This window comes from Schistocerca nitens, chromosome 9, assembly GCF_023898315.1.
Source record: "Schistocerca nitens isolate TAMUIC-IGC-003100 chromosome 9, iqSchNite1.1, whole genome shotgun sequence".
Taxonomy (NCBI): domain Eukaryota; kingdom Metazoa; phylum Arthropoda; class Insecta; order Orthoptera; family Acrididae; genus Schistocerca; species Schistocerca nitens.
The window spans coordinates 164,114,316-164,131,380 of record NC_064622.1 but is presented as its reverse complement, the minus strand read 5'-3'; the positions used below and the strand labels follow the sequence as shown (position 1 = coordinate 164,131,380).

The following is a 17,065-nucleotide window of genomic DNA, read 5'->3' as shown; positions in this document are numbered from 1 at the left end:
TACTTACAGGTAGTAGAAGCAAGCAGATAAAGAGCGTTGACGCGATAAAGACGCTTCCCGGTAGACATAATGTTAACGAACGTCGTAGTTTGAGCTGCAGTGCGTAAACTTCAATAAAATATGACACGCTCTCCGAGTGATTTCATAGCGGAACTGTTATTCGAATATGTTTTCTGCGTTAAGAGGACCACATGATTTCTACCGCCAACCGAATATCTGCAGAAAATGTCGTTGTATCAACCTTGTATATGGCAGTAAACTGAAACAAGTGTGTACAGATAATACAAATACTTATTACTTTTCAGTATATTCACCATTACGAGTAGGACATAAGCTATCCCTTCCTTCCGTTGTGCTAAAATGCGAGATACGTCATGAAGATTCCTAACAGGTTTTCATACAAATGTATGTCACGACAAGAATTAGACCTGGTGCCAGAGCTCCCCGAACTTAACTCACTTCTTCAGTTTAACCACAAAGTAGAAAGTCTACGCGCCAAACTTTACAGCAGCTACTAGGGTCGTAAGTCAGGGAAGTCCATATGAAGTTGTAATGCAGATACTCAGGGTAATTAAATGTAAATCATCGGAAGAAAGCTGGATTTGTTCTGGGGAATCCTTCTTGAATTTATTTAGAGAATCGTGATTAATGGAAGACTATGCAAAAAACCCATTGCCTCCATTGTTATCTCGCGTAGAGACCGTGAGATTAAAATAAGTATGATCCGAACAGGGACAGTGTTCCACAGGTTAGTGGAATACGAGAGGACGTCACTACCTTTGGTAAAATGTACCCCCCTCTCTCCCCCCCCCCCCCCCCCTCAGACAAGCTTTACGTAATATAAACTAAATGTAGAAATTTGTTTGCAAAACACTCTAGATAACATAGAAGGCATTACGGTTGGAAACGCAAACCACGTTACATATTCTTTTGCAAAAGCAGATATCCACGCCATGAAGAAGCAAGATGACGGTTAACCTCCCATCCCATAGAAGACGTCTTACACTCTGCAATGAGTGACTCAGAAATTCTGCGTTAGGTTCTATTGTGATACCTAGATGTTAATAAAACACATACTAACGCGCATAATAAACATAAAATGATTTACAGCCTTTGTGCAAGTGAAGCACATGGGAGGAACAAACGTGACTGAATCGCAATTTGAATGTTTGGGTCTCTTTCGCTTGTACAGTAGTTGTACGGTAGCTGTTAATAAAAAGCTAGTTGTGAATTAATAAGTCCAGTGGCATCGCGTCTGTGGACGGAGTTAGAGAATCGCTTGCAAATATGTCCATATCACTTAGAATTTTCAAAAATAAAAACGAAGTGTTTGAATAAGAAATAGTGTAAAACATGGATACAGTGATTTATCGTTACTATTCAATCTAAATGCATCGAAGATACAGGGATGGAAATAATAGGAAGGGTCCGGAGTTGGACTAAAATCAGGATGAACGGACAACAATGTAGAAGAGCAATCTCATCAGTGAATCTTCATTAAAAGTGAGGAAGAAATGCAGGACCTATTGAATGGAATAAACAGTTGAATTAGCACACACTACTACCTAAGTCGAAACAAGGCCCCGGGAGTAGACAACATTCCATTAGAACTACTGACGGCCTTGGGAGAGCCAGTCCTGACAAAACTCTACCATCTGGTGAGCAAGATGTACGAGACAGGCGAAATACCCTCAGACTTCAAGAAGAATATAATAATTCCAATCCCAAAGAAAGCAGGTGTTGACAGATGTGAAAATTACCGAACTATCAGTTTAATAAGTCATAGCTGCAAAATACTAACGCGAATTATTTACAGACGAATGGAAAAAACTGGTAGAAGCCGACCTCGGGAAAGATCAGTTTGGATTCCGTAGAAATGTTGGAACACGTGAGGCAATACTGACCCTACGACTTATCTTAGAAGAAAGATTAGGGAAAGGCAAACCTACGTTTCTAGCATTTGTAGACGGAAAGAAAGCTTTTGACAATGTTGACTGGAATACTCTCTTTCAAAGTATAAAGGTGGCAGGGGTAAAATACAGGGAGCGAAAGGCTATTTACTATTTGTACAGAAACCAGATGGCAGATATAAGAGTCGAGGGGCACGAAATGGAAGCAGTGGTTGGGAAGGGAGTGAGACAGGGTTGTAGCCTCTCCCCGATGTTATTCAATCTGTATATTGAGCAAGCAGTAAAGGAAACAAAAGAAAAATTTGGAGTAGGTATTAAAATCCAGGGAGAAGAAATAAAAACTTTGAGGTTCGCCGATGACATTGTAATTCTGTCAGAGACAGTAAAGGACTTGGACGAGCAGTTGAACGGAATGGACAGTGTCTTGAAAGGAGGATATAAGATGAACATCAACGAAAGCAAAACGAGGATAATGGAATGTAGTCGAATTAAGTCGGGTGATGCTGAGGGAATTAGATTAGGAAATGAGACACTTAATGTAGTAAATGAGTTTTGCTATTTGGGGCGCAAAATAACTGATGATAGTCGAAGTAGAGAGGATATAAAATGTAGACTGGCAATGGCAAGGAAAGCATTTCTGAGGAAGAGAAATTTGTTAATATCGAGTATAGATTTAAGTGTCAGGAAGTCGTTTCTGAAACTATTTGTATGGAGTGTAGCCATGTATGGAAGTGAAACATGGACAATAAATAGTTTAGACAAGGAGAGAATAGAAGCTTTCGAAATGTGGTGTTACAGAAGAATGTTGAAGATTAGGTGGGTAGATCACGTAACTAATGAGGAGGTATTGAATAGGATTGGGGAGAAGAGAAGTTTGTGGCACAACTTGACTAGAAGAAGGGATCGGTTGGTAGGACATGTTTTGAGGCATCAAGGGATCACAAATTTAGCATTGGAGGGCAGCGTGGAGGGTAAGAATCGTAGAGGGAGACGAAGAGATGAATACACTAAGCAGATTCAGAAGGATGTAGGTTGCAGTAGGTACTGGGAGATGAAAGAGCTTGCACAGGATAGAGTAGCATGGAGAGCTGCATCAAACCAGTCTCAGTACTGAAGACCACAACAACAACAACAACAACAACAACGGATTGAGAGTAAACCGAAGAAAGATGAAAGTAATTAGAGTAGCTAAAACAAGATTAAAACTTTATGTGAAAACTGGGGACCAAGAAGTAGATGAAGTGAAAGAGTTCTGCTTCCTTGGCAGCAAAACAACACACGAAGGACGAAGCAGAGAGGAAATAAGAGATTAACACAGGCAAATTGGACGCTCATGGCCAAAAGAAGTCCACTATTATCAAACATCTGCGTTAATCTGAGAAACAAATTTCTGATAATGTAGTTTGCAGAACCGCATCGTATGGAAAAGAATGATGAGCTTAGGAAAAAACGGAAACGGAGAGAAGGGAAGCGTTGGAAATATGCTGCTATGGAAGTATGTAGACAATTAGGCGGGTTGATAAGATTAGAAATGTTATGCATCATGGGGTTTGCACGTCTCTTCCCAGGCCGTTTATGTTCGTCTTCCCATACCGGAATCGCTACGTCTCATTTTAGCAGCTTTTCATTAATCCACAAAGAGATTTAAGGTGGTTAAACATGCTTGAGTAGCACAAATAATCAAGCGTATTGTGCGAGCACGTGCAAATCCCTTTCACTTCCATCTGTCCAAACAAGCTTGAGGAGACCAGTTCGTGCTTGCAGGTTTTGCCTTCGTGAGGTGAAAAATGAAAGAGGAAAGGTGACTGTGACGTATAAGATGATAAATAAAACAAAAAATGTATGTAATCTCACATTAAGTTACTGCCGGTGGCTGATTGTACAGGTGTTTCAGAATTCCTATTACCGGCTTCTAGGGGCTGTAGAGAGGATTTATCAGATAATGTTTTGATAAGGAACCTGTGACGGAGATTGTCATCGTATGTATTTTTTGTGCTAATTTGACTGCACTGTTTTGCTTATTGTATTTGTTTATGATGTAAAGTTATTGTATGTTTATTTACAAATTTTGGTTCATACAAACATAATGCATCCTGTTATTTGATATTCTATTTGTAACCGTATTCTTCTCTTGTAAATTTACGTAATTTACATTTTACGGTGTACGTAGTCAGTTACTATGACAGTTAGGTAAAAATTAACATCCGTATTTTGTAATCGAGGTAGGAGACCGTACATGGTATATAGTGAGGAGTAAGGATGGTGGAAGTTCGTCAGTGTCGGGACGGTCATGTAATATGGTAAGGAAGTATTCTAAAGTAATGTTTAGAATGTGAGGATTGTAGAAGAGTGTGGAAGGAAGTAGTGTTCACGAGAACGAGTTAAAGTGAAGTTACTTTGAGAAATTGCTCATGTTATGGGGAGTATAGCCAGAGACTGCGTAATGGCGTCTGGGCAGATCGCGTCGGTGGACTTTTAATAGTTGCATTAAACATATAAATTATTCAAGCGAAGTGGAGGTTGACCAAGAAGTCAGAGAGGCGGACTGAATGGCGATAGAAGAAGCAGAGTTAATTTGACGAAGAAGATGATTTTCAAGTAAGAAGAGAAGAACAGAAGAAATCGGAATTTGTTTAATGATGGTCAGCAAGTATAACAATTTTGAAGGAAGTTGTTAACTGTTTGGACTCTTACTGGAGACATGTGGCTGGAAGTACCGATAGAAGAGTGAAATAGCAAGAACAGCCGAGAATAGTTTTATTTGCCAGTATAGAAAAAACTGTTCAAATGTGTTTGAAATCTTATGGGACTTAACTGCAAAGGTCATCAGTCCCTAAGCTTACACAATACTTAACCTAAATTATCCGAAGGACAAACACACACACCCATGCCCGAGGGAGGAGTCGAACATCCGCCGGGACCAGCCGCACAGTCCATGACTGCAGCACCTTAGACCGCTCGGGCCAGTATAGAAGAAGACGTTTGTATGAAATGTGAAAACATGCAAAGATTGTGTCTTCCATTTACGTGAATTTCTGGAATTCCTCAAGCGTAGTTAAAACTATTTTATGAGAGTACAGAACATGATTGTTTTTGAAAGTGAAGCTAAATGGTTCAAATGGCTCTGAGCACTATGGGACTCAACTGCTGTGGTTATCAGTCCCCTAGAACTTAGAACTACTTAAACCTAACTAACCTAAGGACATCACACACATCCATGCCCGAGGCAGGATTCGAACCTGCGACCGTAGCAGTCGCACGGTTCCGGACTGCGCGCCTAAAACCGCGAGACCACCGCGGCCGGCAGTGAAGCTAAATAAATATGCATGCCAGTTGATAAATATTGGGCTGTCTTCTTTGTATTTCACATAAACTGGAGTACAAATTCGATGTCATAGATACACTTCGCCACTGAGTAAAACAGAGCCAGCTACGTTTTGTAATTGTTATTTTGCTTTTACTTTTGTATGCACGGCTTGACCGTGTGAAGGTATGTGTTTACACTTGTGTTGTCTACGTAGAAAGTACAAGGGAGTGCAGCAACAGAGAAGGTTGTCCCACAAGTGTATACTGAGATCGATTAGAAGGACCTGTGTAAAGTGGCAACGACGTTTTGGTGGCGTTCATTGAGTTCTGAAGAGATACTAACCCAGTTAAATATAATTAAAATTCAGTGTGGTGGTAACTGGTTACGGTAGAGAACAATGTCGCTATCAGGGATAGCAAAATAATTTATAATATTAGGAGCTAACATCGCCTGATGTGAAGTAGTTTATTTCACGACCAGTTTCGACAGTAACCATCTGTCATCTTCAGATTCTCAAACCTCTCAGAATATAATCACACATCAGTCTAGACGACATACTGAGAACATGTTTCAATTACAATAATACAGCTTCACGCTGGTTTGTCAGATAGATAAAACTTGCTAAATACAATATCTACAGCACCAATAGGGAGTACAAGAGTAAAAACAGGTACATCAATAAAGATGATGTGACGACGACAACTCAGGTGCAGTATTATTACAATTGGAGCATGTTCTCAGCGTCTTGTCGAGACTGATGTTCCGGAAGATCTCAGAATCTGAGGATGACAGCTAGTTACTGTCGAAATTGGACATCAAATAAACTATTTCACATCAAGGGATCTTGGCTCCTAATAATACAAATTACAACATTAGATCGCCCCACCAACCTGTATATTGAAACAGATTCAGTTACATTGGCAAGAGTTGGGCATAGGAAACGATCAGTAACATCAGCAATGATGAAATGTACCGTTTGGATATAAAATATGTTTGAAGATCTGACCACTTTCAAACCTTCCGCTTCACGACACGCACACAGACTGAGAAGAGGGCGTCATCGTCAGACAGAAGAGAGGGCCACGAGTTCTCAAAACGTCGCCCATGCTATGGGTTCCAGCAGAGCACACTGGTCAGATCTAATTGTCTGCGCCTTGTGGGTACCGTGAGGTGGGACATTTGAAAGTTTACAATACTAAAAAGTCGTTAAATTTCGAGAATGGTTCAAATGACTCTAAGCACTATGGGACATAACATCTGAGGTCATCAGTCCCCAAGACTTAGAACTACTCAAACCTAACTAACCTATGGACATCACACACATCCAAGCCCGAGGCAGGATTCGAGCCTGCGACCGTAGCAGCAGCGCGGTTCCGGACTGAAGCGTCTAAAACCGCTCGGTCACATCGGCCGGCAAATTTCAATTACACGATAAATCACACGTACTTAACTGCTGTCCCTTCAACTATATATATATGGTTCACTATTACAAACAATTTGGATACTGACACTTCGTGGGAGGTTAATACTGTATCAGATCGGGGCTCGATACTGGGACCTTTGCCTTTCGCGGGCAGCTGCTTTACCGACTGAGTTACCCAAGCACGATTCGCGACCCGACCTGACACCTTTACTTTCGCCACCACCTCATCTCCTACCGTCCAAACTTCATAGTAAAGTACTGCCCTGCGAGAGCCACAGTTCGCAGTTTCGAGCCGATGTGGCACACAGTTTTAATCTACCAGGAAGTTTCGAGCCAGCGCACCCTCTGCTGCAGTGTGAAAATTCATTCCAGGAACTTAGGAAACGTCGCGGAGTAGTGGTACCGAAGATATCGTTTAACTGGCGGAACTTTTAGAGGGGAGGGAAAATCTATTAAAAGGAGCGCCTACATATAGCTTCTCTTGTTCTGGACTAACTCTGCGCGGTAGGGGATGCTTAGCAGACAGGACTGACAGAGGACATCGGAAAAGTTCAAAGAAGGGCAGCTCGTTTTGTAGTACTACGAAATCGGGGAGATTGTGTCACGGTTATAAGAAGCGAGTCTTGGTGTCACCCTACAGCGTTTATCGTTTTGGCGAGATCTTTTCACGACAGAGGGAGACATGACCACAGTGATGAAATGGGGGAAGTCAGAGCTCGCACGGAAATATTGATTCTGGGTGTCTGGGTTAAAAAATGTTAAATGTAATAACTTGCGATGTAACTGAGATATTTATTGGCCGTTAGCTTCTACAAGTACGGTAACTCAAAAAGTTTTCTGCGTTTGCTTTCGGCAGTTGGTAGCGCATGCGAGTAACTGATTTTTTCACATAAAAGGGCGTCAGTAGCCATATGGATTCCATAGCAGGTGGCGTTGTGTGCGCTTCCTCTCGTGCGCCGCTGAAGCCTGTTACCCTGGTACAACTCGTTTCCGGCGTGAGTATCGACTGCGACCGCTGACGATGTTCCTGCTTACGTAACAATCAAGAAATGGGAAAAGCGGCTTCGGGAAACTGAGAGTTTGCTTTTGATGGCGCACCACCACGCTATGCACGCAGTTTCAGAGGCTACTGTTGAATTAATCCGTACATCTTTCCATCGGAGCTCTAGTCAGTCAGTCCGGCAAACAAGCAGGCAGGCAGTTACAGTTACCTCGTTCGACAGTACACGATGTTGCCCTTAAAAGGTTGCGGCTACGAGCGTACAAACTGCAGCTTCGTCACAGGAGCATCCGCTGAGACAATCTGGCAAAAATGGAAGAAAAAGAGGCATCCGTCGAGTTCGTATGTTTCTCGGATGAGGCTACATTCTGTACTTGCGGCACGGTAAACACATATAATCGCCGCATATGGGGAACTGAACCACCACCTCCTCCCCCCCCCCCCCCCCCCCCACGTAGTGACGTAGTGACAACGTGCGAACGTGACTCTCCGAGAGTGAATGTGTGATGTGGATTGTTGAACTACATCGTTAAAGGTCCACTCTTCTTCGCGGAGACTGAAGATAATGCAACAGCGTACGCAGGTAGGTTAGAGTTTTATGCTGTGACGTAACTTCCTCGTGGCGTGATCTTTCAAAGAGATGGCGCACCACGCCATTTTGCAAACACTGTGAGGGATTTCTTGGCTCGTGAGTTCCCAGATCGCTGGACTGAGAGAAGTAGTCTATCGATTACTTAGCCTCTTAGGAACCCAGACGTTACGCCACTTGATTTTTTTCTGTGGGAGTTATCAAGAATCAAGTGTATCAGATACCAGTTCGTGGTCTATCAGATCATAGCATTCATTCAGCTATCACAAATGTTGCGCCAGCAATGCTGCAAAACACTTGGAGACAAATGGAATACAAAAAATGGTTCAAATGGCTCTGAGCACTATGCGACTTAACTTCTGAGGTCATCAGTCGCCTAGAACTTAGAACTAATTAAACCTAACTAACCTAAGGACATCACACACATCCATGCCCGAGGCAGGATTCGAACCTGCGACCGTAGCGGTCACGCGGTTCCAGACTGAAGTGCCTTTAACCGCACGGCCACACCGGCCGGCCAAGTGGAATACAGATTGGATGTCTGTCGCACCACTGATGCTGTGGATATCTAGGTGTACTAGGTGTGTTAAGAAACGTTTTGAGCTACCATACTTGCATAAAAATAGAGTCAATAAATATCTTAATTACTTCTCAAGTTACTGCATCTTATATTATTATATGTTTAATCCCGACACCCTGTATTTAGGTGTTTATTTTATCCATGCATTATTCGTGAGTGGAACGGTCGAGAAATAGTCTGAAAGTAGGTCTATCAACCTTCTGCCAAACAACTGAGTGTGAATTGCAGAGTAGCCAAGTAGACGCAGATTGTTTTGCGAATGCCTGTTACTGTTTTCTGCAGAGTTCATTATCAATTATCATAGCTGCACGGTAGGATAAGAGGAAGGAATCTTCCCACAGGAGGAGGCTCCAAGTACCGTACAGGAGACACGCCGCCTCTATGCCGTGTTACCAACGCGACCAGGGACGTGGCACTGGAGTATATACAGCTCGTACTTCTCACTGCATTCCTGGCTGAAGGCTTTAGTGGCCGCCCAGGACCGCTGCGGCCGGACGGTCAGCTAAATAGTAACGCGTTGTGTGTGTGTGTGTGTGTGGCGCCTAATGCGTGTCCACCGCTAACGACGTCCGTATCTCGTGCGCTGCAGACGGAAACGTGACCCCCGCCGGTGTCCGCCTCACCAAAGCGTACTCCAGAATGTCTCACCGCCACCCTGCTCCCAGCGCGGGACACGCTGCTGTGGACGTACCGCTCTAGTCTCCTCGCATAAACAGCGATTACGTGTCATAGCGCACCGGAAGCACAGCACATAAACTGCAGCAGAAGATACGGCATCTTGTGCTCTGTTTTTAGTTCTCTACGTGGGAAATGCTTAAGAGGACATAACGTAACAATTTAAACGCACGGAGCTCTCACAGTACTATTGCTTTCATACATTTATCTATTTATCAGGTTATTTGAGGCCATAAGGGCCGGAGATGCTACGTCAGAGCTTGACTAAATTACTTACTGCTGATTAGAAAATTTATAAACATAAGTATGTAAAGAATAAATACACTGAGGTGACAAAAGTCATGGGATGTTGTTTTTGTTGTTGTGGTCTTCAGTCCTGAGACTGGTTTGATGCAGCTCTCCATGCTACTCTATCCTGTGCAAGCTTCTTCATCTCCCAGTACCTACTGCAACCTACATCCTTCTGAATCTGCTTAGTGTATTCATCTCTTGGTCTCCCCCTGTGATTTTTACCATCCACGCTGCCCTCCAATACTAAATTGGTGATCCCTTGATGCCTCAGAACATGTCCTACCAACCGATCCCTTCTTCTGGTCAAGTTGTGCCACAAACTCCTCTTCTCCCCAATCCTATTCAGTACCTCCTCATTAGTTATGTGATCTACCCATCTAATCTTCAGCATTCTTCTGTAGCACCACATTTCGAAAGCTTCTATTCTCTTCTTGTCCAAACTATTTACCGTCCATGTTTCACTTCCATACATGGCTACACTCCATACAAATACTTTCAGAAATGACTTCCTGACACTTAAATCTATATTCGATGTTAACAAATTTCTCTTCTTCAGAAACGCTTTCCTTGCCATTGCCAGTCTACATTTTATATCCTCTCTACTTCTACCATCATCAGTTATTTTGCTCCCCAAATAGCAAAACTCCTTTACTACTTTAAGTGTCTCATTTCCTAATCTAATAACCTCAACATCACCCGACTTAATTCGACTACATTCCATTATCCTCGTTTTGCTTTTGTTGATGTTCATCTTATATCCTCCCTTCAAGACACCATTCATTCCGTTCAACTGCTCTTCCAAGTCCTTTGCTGTCTCTGACAGAATTACAATGTCATCGGCGAACCTCAAGGTTTTTATTTCTTCTCCATGGATTTTAATACCTATTCCGAATTTTTCTTTTGTTTCCTTTACTGCTTGCTCAATATACAGATTGAATAACATCGGGGAGAGGCTACAACCCTGTCTTACTCCCTTCCCAATCACTGCTTCCCTTTCATGTCCCTCGACTCTTGTAACTGCCATCTGGTTTCTGTACAAATTGTAAATAGCCTTTCGCTCCCTGTATTTTACCCCAGCCACCTTTAGAATTTGAAAGAGAGTATTCCAGTCAACGTTGTCAAAAGCTTTCTCTAAATCTACAAATGCTAGAAACGTAGGTTTGCCTTTCCTTAATCTTTCTTCTAAGATAAGTCGTAAGGTCAATATTGCCTCACGTGTTCCAGTATTTCTACGGAATCCAATCTGATCTTCCCCCAGGTCGGCTTCTACTAGTTTTTCCATTCGTCTGTAAAGAATTCGTGTTAGTATTTTGCAGCTGTGGCTTATTAAACTGATTGTTCGGTAATTCTCACATCTGTCAACACCTGCTTTCTTTGGGATTGGAATTATTATATTCTTCTTGAAGTCTGAGGGTATTTCGCCTGTTTCATACATCTTGCTCACCAGATGGTACACAAGGCACGACGGACAATGCATTGGCGGAGCCGTTAATTGTTTTCAGGTGGCTCACGAGAAAAGGCTTCCGAAATGATTATGGCCGCACAACGGGAATTAACAGACTTAGGACGTGGAATGGTGGTTGGAACTAGACGCATGGGGCATTCCATCTCGTCAATCGTAAGGGAATTCAGTATTCCGCGATCCACAGTGTGCCAAGATTTCAGGGACTACCTCTGACCAAGCATAATGCAGTGGCCGACGGTCTTCACTTAACAAGCGAGAGGGATAAGTTTCTTTAATTTACGTCTATGGTCACAATCGTTTTGTTTAACAGATTACCGGTTTCGGTCTTTAATGACCATCGTCAGATCTGTTTCATAAAACAAAGGCCTAATGTACTGCAGCCATACTGACATCGTCAAATGTTCCGCATGTAACATTTGACGATTCAGCATTTAATATTTGACGATGCCACTATGACTGCAGTACATTAGGTCTTTGTTTTTATGAAACAGATCTGATGATGGTCATTAAAGACCGAAACCGGTAATCTGTTAAACAAAAAAGATTGTGACCATAGACGTAAATTAAAGAAACTTTTCCCATATACGGGTCACTGTGTTTTTTCGCGACGATGTCGCAGCTAGTGAAGCGAGAGGGAGGCGTTTCTGTAGAGTTTTCAGTACTAACAAGCTACACTGCGTGAAATAAACGCACAAATCGATGTGGCACGTACGACGAAAGAATCCGTTATGGCAGTGCGGCGAAATCTGGCGTCAATGGGCTATGGCAGCAGACGGCCGATTTGACTACCTTTACTAACAGCACAGAATCGCCATCAGCGTCACTCCTGGGCTCTTTACCATGTCGGTTGTACTCTAGACGACTGGAAAACCGTGGCCTGGTCAGGTTAGTCCCGATTTCGGTTGGTAACTGCTGATGGCAGGGTTCGACTGAGGCGCAGACCCCACGGAACCATGGACCCAAGTTGTCAACAAGGCACTGTGGAAATTGGCGGTGGCTCCACAATTGTGTGGTCTGCGTTTACTTGGAATGGACTGGGTCTTCTGGTCCAACTGAACCCATCATTGACTGGAAATGGTTATGTTCGGTTATTTGGAAACCATTTGCAGCCGTTCATTAACTTCATCTTCCCAAACAACGATGGAACTTTTGTGGATGACAATGCGGCACGTCTCCAGCCCACAATTGTTCGCAGTTGTTTTGAAGAACAATCTGGACAAGTCGAGCGAATGATTTTGGCTGCCCATATCGCCCGAAACGATCCCGTCGAACATTTATGTGACTAATGGAGAGGTCAGTTCGTACACAAAATCATGCGCCGACGTCATTTTCAAAATTATGGACGGCTGTAGAGTCAGCATCGCGCAATAATTCTGCAGTGGATTTCCCAACGACTCCATGAGTCCGTGCTACGTCGAAATGCTGCACTTCGCCGAGCAAAAGGAGGTCCAACACGATATTAGTAGGTATCCTAAGACTTTTATCAACTCAGAGTAAAACATGAAAAAAATTAGAAGACAATCCAGAATAAAACTTGACAATCATTGCGAGAAACAGCTGCACAGAACAGAACGAGTGTGTCACAATGAAACCTTTCAGTTTGGATTCGAAGACTTGAGATTTACCAGTCAATTTTTTTAACTCAGCTGAAAGCCTGCTGACACTGCATGTCGTTTTGCCGTCTACTTGTCACTGAATGAATGTCGCATTATCTTCTGAATGAGTAAATACTGTCAACAACAGATCTCATGATGCAGTATACAGTGCGTCCCAGAAATGTTGCGACAAACTTCGAGGGGTTGAAGAGAGTGTCTTGAGGAATAAAGTGAGGACAGAAGTCCCTGTCCGGAAACATCATCCAACGACACTACACAGCGTGTAAGCAGGTAATAGGCCCCGGCGCCTGCCAAAAGCCAACCTCTTCGCAGCAAACGAGACGTTGTATGCTGACGGACCGTAGACGCAACGTCTCGGAGTAACGTCTCGTAATATTGTCTGTTGTTCAATGATGGCTCTGAGCACTATAGGACTCAACTGCTGAGGTCATTAGTCCCCTAGAACTTAGAACTAGTTAAACCTAACTAACCTAAGGACATCACAAACATCCATGCCCGAGGCAGGATTCGAACCTGCGACCGTAGCGGTCTTGCGGTTCCAGAGTGCAGCGCCTGTAACCGCACGGCCACTTCGGCCGGCTGTTGTTCAATGATCTAGACTGATTGCCACGATCGCCAGTGGAGAAGATGGAGAAAGCTATTACATAGACAGGCCTTGTCTCCTATGATTGCGATGATTTGTTTCTTTTCTGGGTGACGGTATCGGACACGGGTTTCCATCTGCAGTTTATTTTTCTCCTGTATACCGAAAAACAATGGACATTTTAGAGGGTTCCAGGAGAAAAAATAAAACTGCAGACGGAAACCCATGTCTGAAACCATCATCCACCGACGGAAAAGAGCATCACATTCTTAGGAGACAAGGCCTTTCTTTGCAGCACTTAACTCCTCTTCCTCCACCTACAGTCCGTCACCGTACAAAGTCACTTTTGCTGCCGAAGGGGTGGCCTAGTATCAGGCGCCGGCACCATTAACTTGGATGCTCTGTAGCGTGGTTTGATGACGTTTCTAGACATGCGTTCCAGTCCTCGATTTATTCCCTCGTCTGATGCTTGCAGTTAGACACAACGTTTTTGTGATACCTTTTATGTACACAGATGGCAGAGTTGTATTTTTGGAACACCTGAACAGCAGCTTACACAAAGTTCGCGAGCTGACAGTCATTATGATCGGACTTTTCTGAGCTAAGAATATTCTCGATGAGCGCACAGAGTAACACCAAACAAAAATGAGAGTCGTCTTCTTTTTCGTGGGCCTGTTCCATGCCTTGATGGTTGTCAGCATTTTATCGCTGAATCTGGCAATTTTATTTGTACAGGGTGGCCTTATTCCCTCCTTGTCACGGCCTGCTTCACCCTCGGAAAGGAATTTCTGTGCCCTATTTATCTGCATCTACTGTTTTCTCGTGTCGAAGTGAACTGACATTTTCTAAATGTTTGCGAATCGTGTAATAGAGGCGAGACGTGGGTACCAGCCCGGTATTAACTTGGTCGGATGTGGCAGACCACCTAAAAATCTCATCCACGCTGGCGGGCACACTGGCCCTCACCGTTCATCCCTTGGCCAGATTCGATATTAGGCCGAGGCGTCTGTCCGAATCTCGGAAACAGCTTGCTAACGTGCGCGACTGCCTGGGTTTGCCATCAAAGTGTTAAAATAAGGAAAGTCAACAAGCCTTCGGCGGTTCAGTGTCAGAAACCGCGGAGCTCATGTATTATTTTTAATACTACTCCATGTCATACGTGATTTGTCAATTTTTTTACACTACTTCAAATACTTCCATTTTCTTCTGCTCTGGATATCTGATGCTAACCGCTTCATTTCTATGCAATGTTTTGTTCCAGACGCACATTTTCGGGAATTTCTTAATTTATAAATCAAAAACTAATTCCTCGATACATTTTTACTGACGAAAGCTATACTCGCACCTTTCTGCTAATCTTTCACCATTTTCGTGCTTTGGTAGCTCAGTTGGTAGAGCACTTGCCCGCGAAAGGCAAAGGTCCTGAGTTCGAGTCTCGTTCCGGCACACAGTTTTAATCTGCCAGGAAGTTTCTAAATCATATGTCTTGGCATTTAATTTTTATTACTCTCACTTTCGTTTTCCACTGTTATAGAAAGCCACGAATCAGGAGACAATACCGTACTCAGTGACGGTGAATCGAACTTCACATGGCCTCAGTGACCGGACAGTGGGTATGCCACGGCCTCACATATACTTCCACCGACTGCAGCGGGTGTCTCTGTACCAACCACTCTTCTCTCCTGCGACACTCGACTTTCGAGCGCAGCGACAAGACCTTGTACGGGGTACTACTATCGACTGTGATACGATGCAGTCGATTGTACCCCTACGCGTCGCCATTTCTCTGAAATTTTCGGAGCTGAGAACACATTTACAGCAGGCGGCGCTGTCTTGCTGTTTCATCCAACAGTGCCCAGGGCCACCATACACACGCTTTTATGCAATGGAGTCGCTGCTCAGCTCCTGTGCCGTCGTTCATAAAAATATGGGTTCGGTGGTTTTTCATTGAATGGTAATAGTGCTCTACTCCAAAAATACGTCGTCATAAATTTCTTTCTCGAATTAAAGTCTATGCATGACACCGATAGACTTTTCTTGGACAGGAATGCCCTTTTTGCTAGGGCTGATCTGTTTTTTATGTCCTCCTTGTCTCGTTCGTCATGGGTGTTTTGCTTCCAAGGCAGCAGAATTCCTTAACTTCGTCTACTTCCCAATCACCAATTTTGGTGTTAAGCTTCCCGTTGTTTTCATTTCTGGTAATTATCATTACTTACGTTTTTTTTCGTTTAAGTCACGATCCATGCTCTATCCTCATTGGTCTTCATTCCATTCAACAGATCCTGTAACTCTTCTTCACTTTCGCTCAGGATAGCAATGTCGAGAAGGGATCTTATCACTGATCTTCTTTTATCGCACTCTTGAACTTTTATTTCAGTGGTTGCTTTTTCAATGTATAGATTGAACACTGGGGGCGAAAAACAACATCCCTGTCTTAAACCCTTTTCATTCCGAGCACTTCTTTCCTCGTCTTCCGGTCTTACTCTCTTCTTTTTGCTCTTGCACATATTGTATATTACCCACACTTTCCTACAACTTACTCCTATTTTTCTCAGAATTTCTAACATCTTGCACCATTTTACTGTGTCTAACTCTTTTTGCAGGTCGATAAATCCTTTGAACGTGTTTTGTTTCAATTAAGAATCAGAAAATCTACAGGGAGGTGGGGGGTACATTACAGTTGGCGTCCGTGGTAGGGGGGCTTCGAATGTAGTGAGCACGATTGACTGTCTCACACTACTATCGATGGTAGTACCTCCTACCGCCTGCAGTGCAGTGAGTATTGCCGGGAAGTGAAATGATTACAGCGATGGACAGAACGAGAGTGGCTGCTCTGGTTGCTCCGTTTGTCAGAGGCCTGGATGCCCTTGTGACACAGTACGGCGTCCCGCTCTGGTGCCAATCACGTGTCAGACAGACACTCTGATACTGCCAATGCGTACGTGACCCAGTGCACAGGAGGCGCTGGGTTATCTCGGCGCCGTCGTCTCGGCATTATCTCAGCTGCGGTAACCCTCACCTGCACCGCATGGACAAAGCGACACGACCACTTCCTGGTGTTCCCAGTAACGTCGTTTATGGTCAGTAATATCTCTGCAGTTCGTAATACGTCCGTCAGCTTAATCTTAATACCAAATCTAGATGGTGCGTTTGGAAATTTTGGAGACTATGTAAATGGCAGTGTACGTTAAAAAAAAAAAAAAAAAAAAAAAAAAAAAAAAAAAAAACACTACGTGAGCACACACATGGAGAAGCGTAACGTAGCGCCAAACAAACTGACTTGAGTCACATTTCTTTGCTGCACGCAGTCAAGCATATTGAGAGGATTGTGTCCTGGTGTAAAGCGTAAATACATATCTTTTTTATATAAATTACGAACAACAGTGCCTTCGACGAGCGAGAGTTTGGAGAAGATATGTGGCGCGTATGGCTTGAACAAAAAATATGTTAACAGCTGTTCAAAGATCTTAAAGGTGGAGGGGTAACAGCCGATGATGAGCCAAGCAAGACGGCAGACGACATTCAGCGAATGGGGGCAATTTTTTTCTGTAAACCACAATACGGGATGAGCTTTCACCAAGTCGATCCTGTGTCCAAGTGTGAAGCAGTGAAAAACCATTGATCCA

The 17,065-nt window shown here is 43.5% G+C and overlaps 1 protein-coding gene across 1 annotated transcript in view; it reads right to left on the bottom strand.

The window, feature by feature from the left end:
- LOC126203931 (prickle planar cell polarity protein 3-A) overlaps nt 1-17,065 on the bottom strand; it is a 1,288,897-nt gene that overhangs the window by 1,195,998 nt on the left and 75,834 nt on the right. The gene's annotated exons all lie outside the window — the stretch shown is intronic.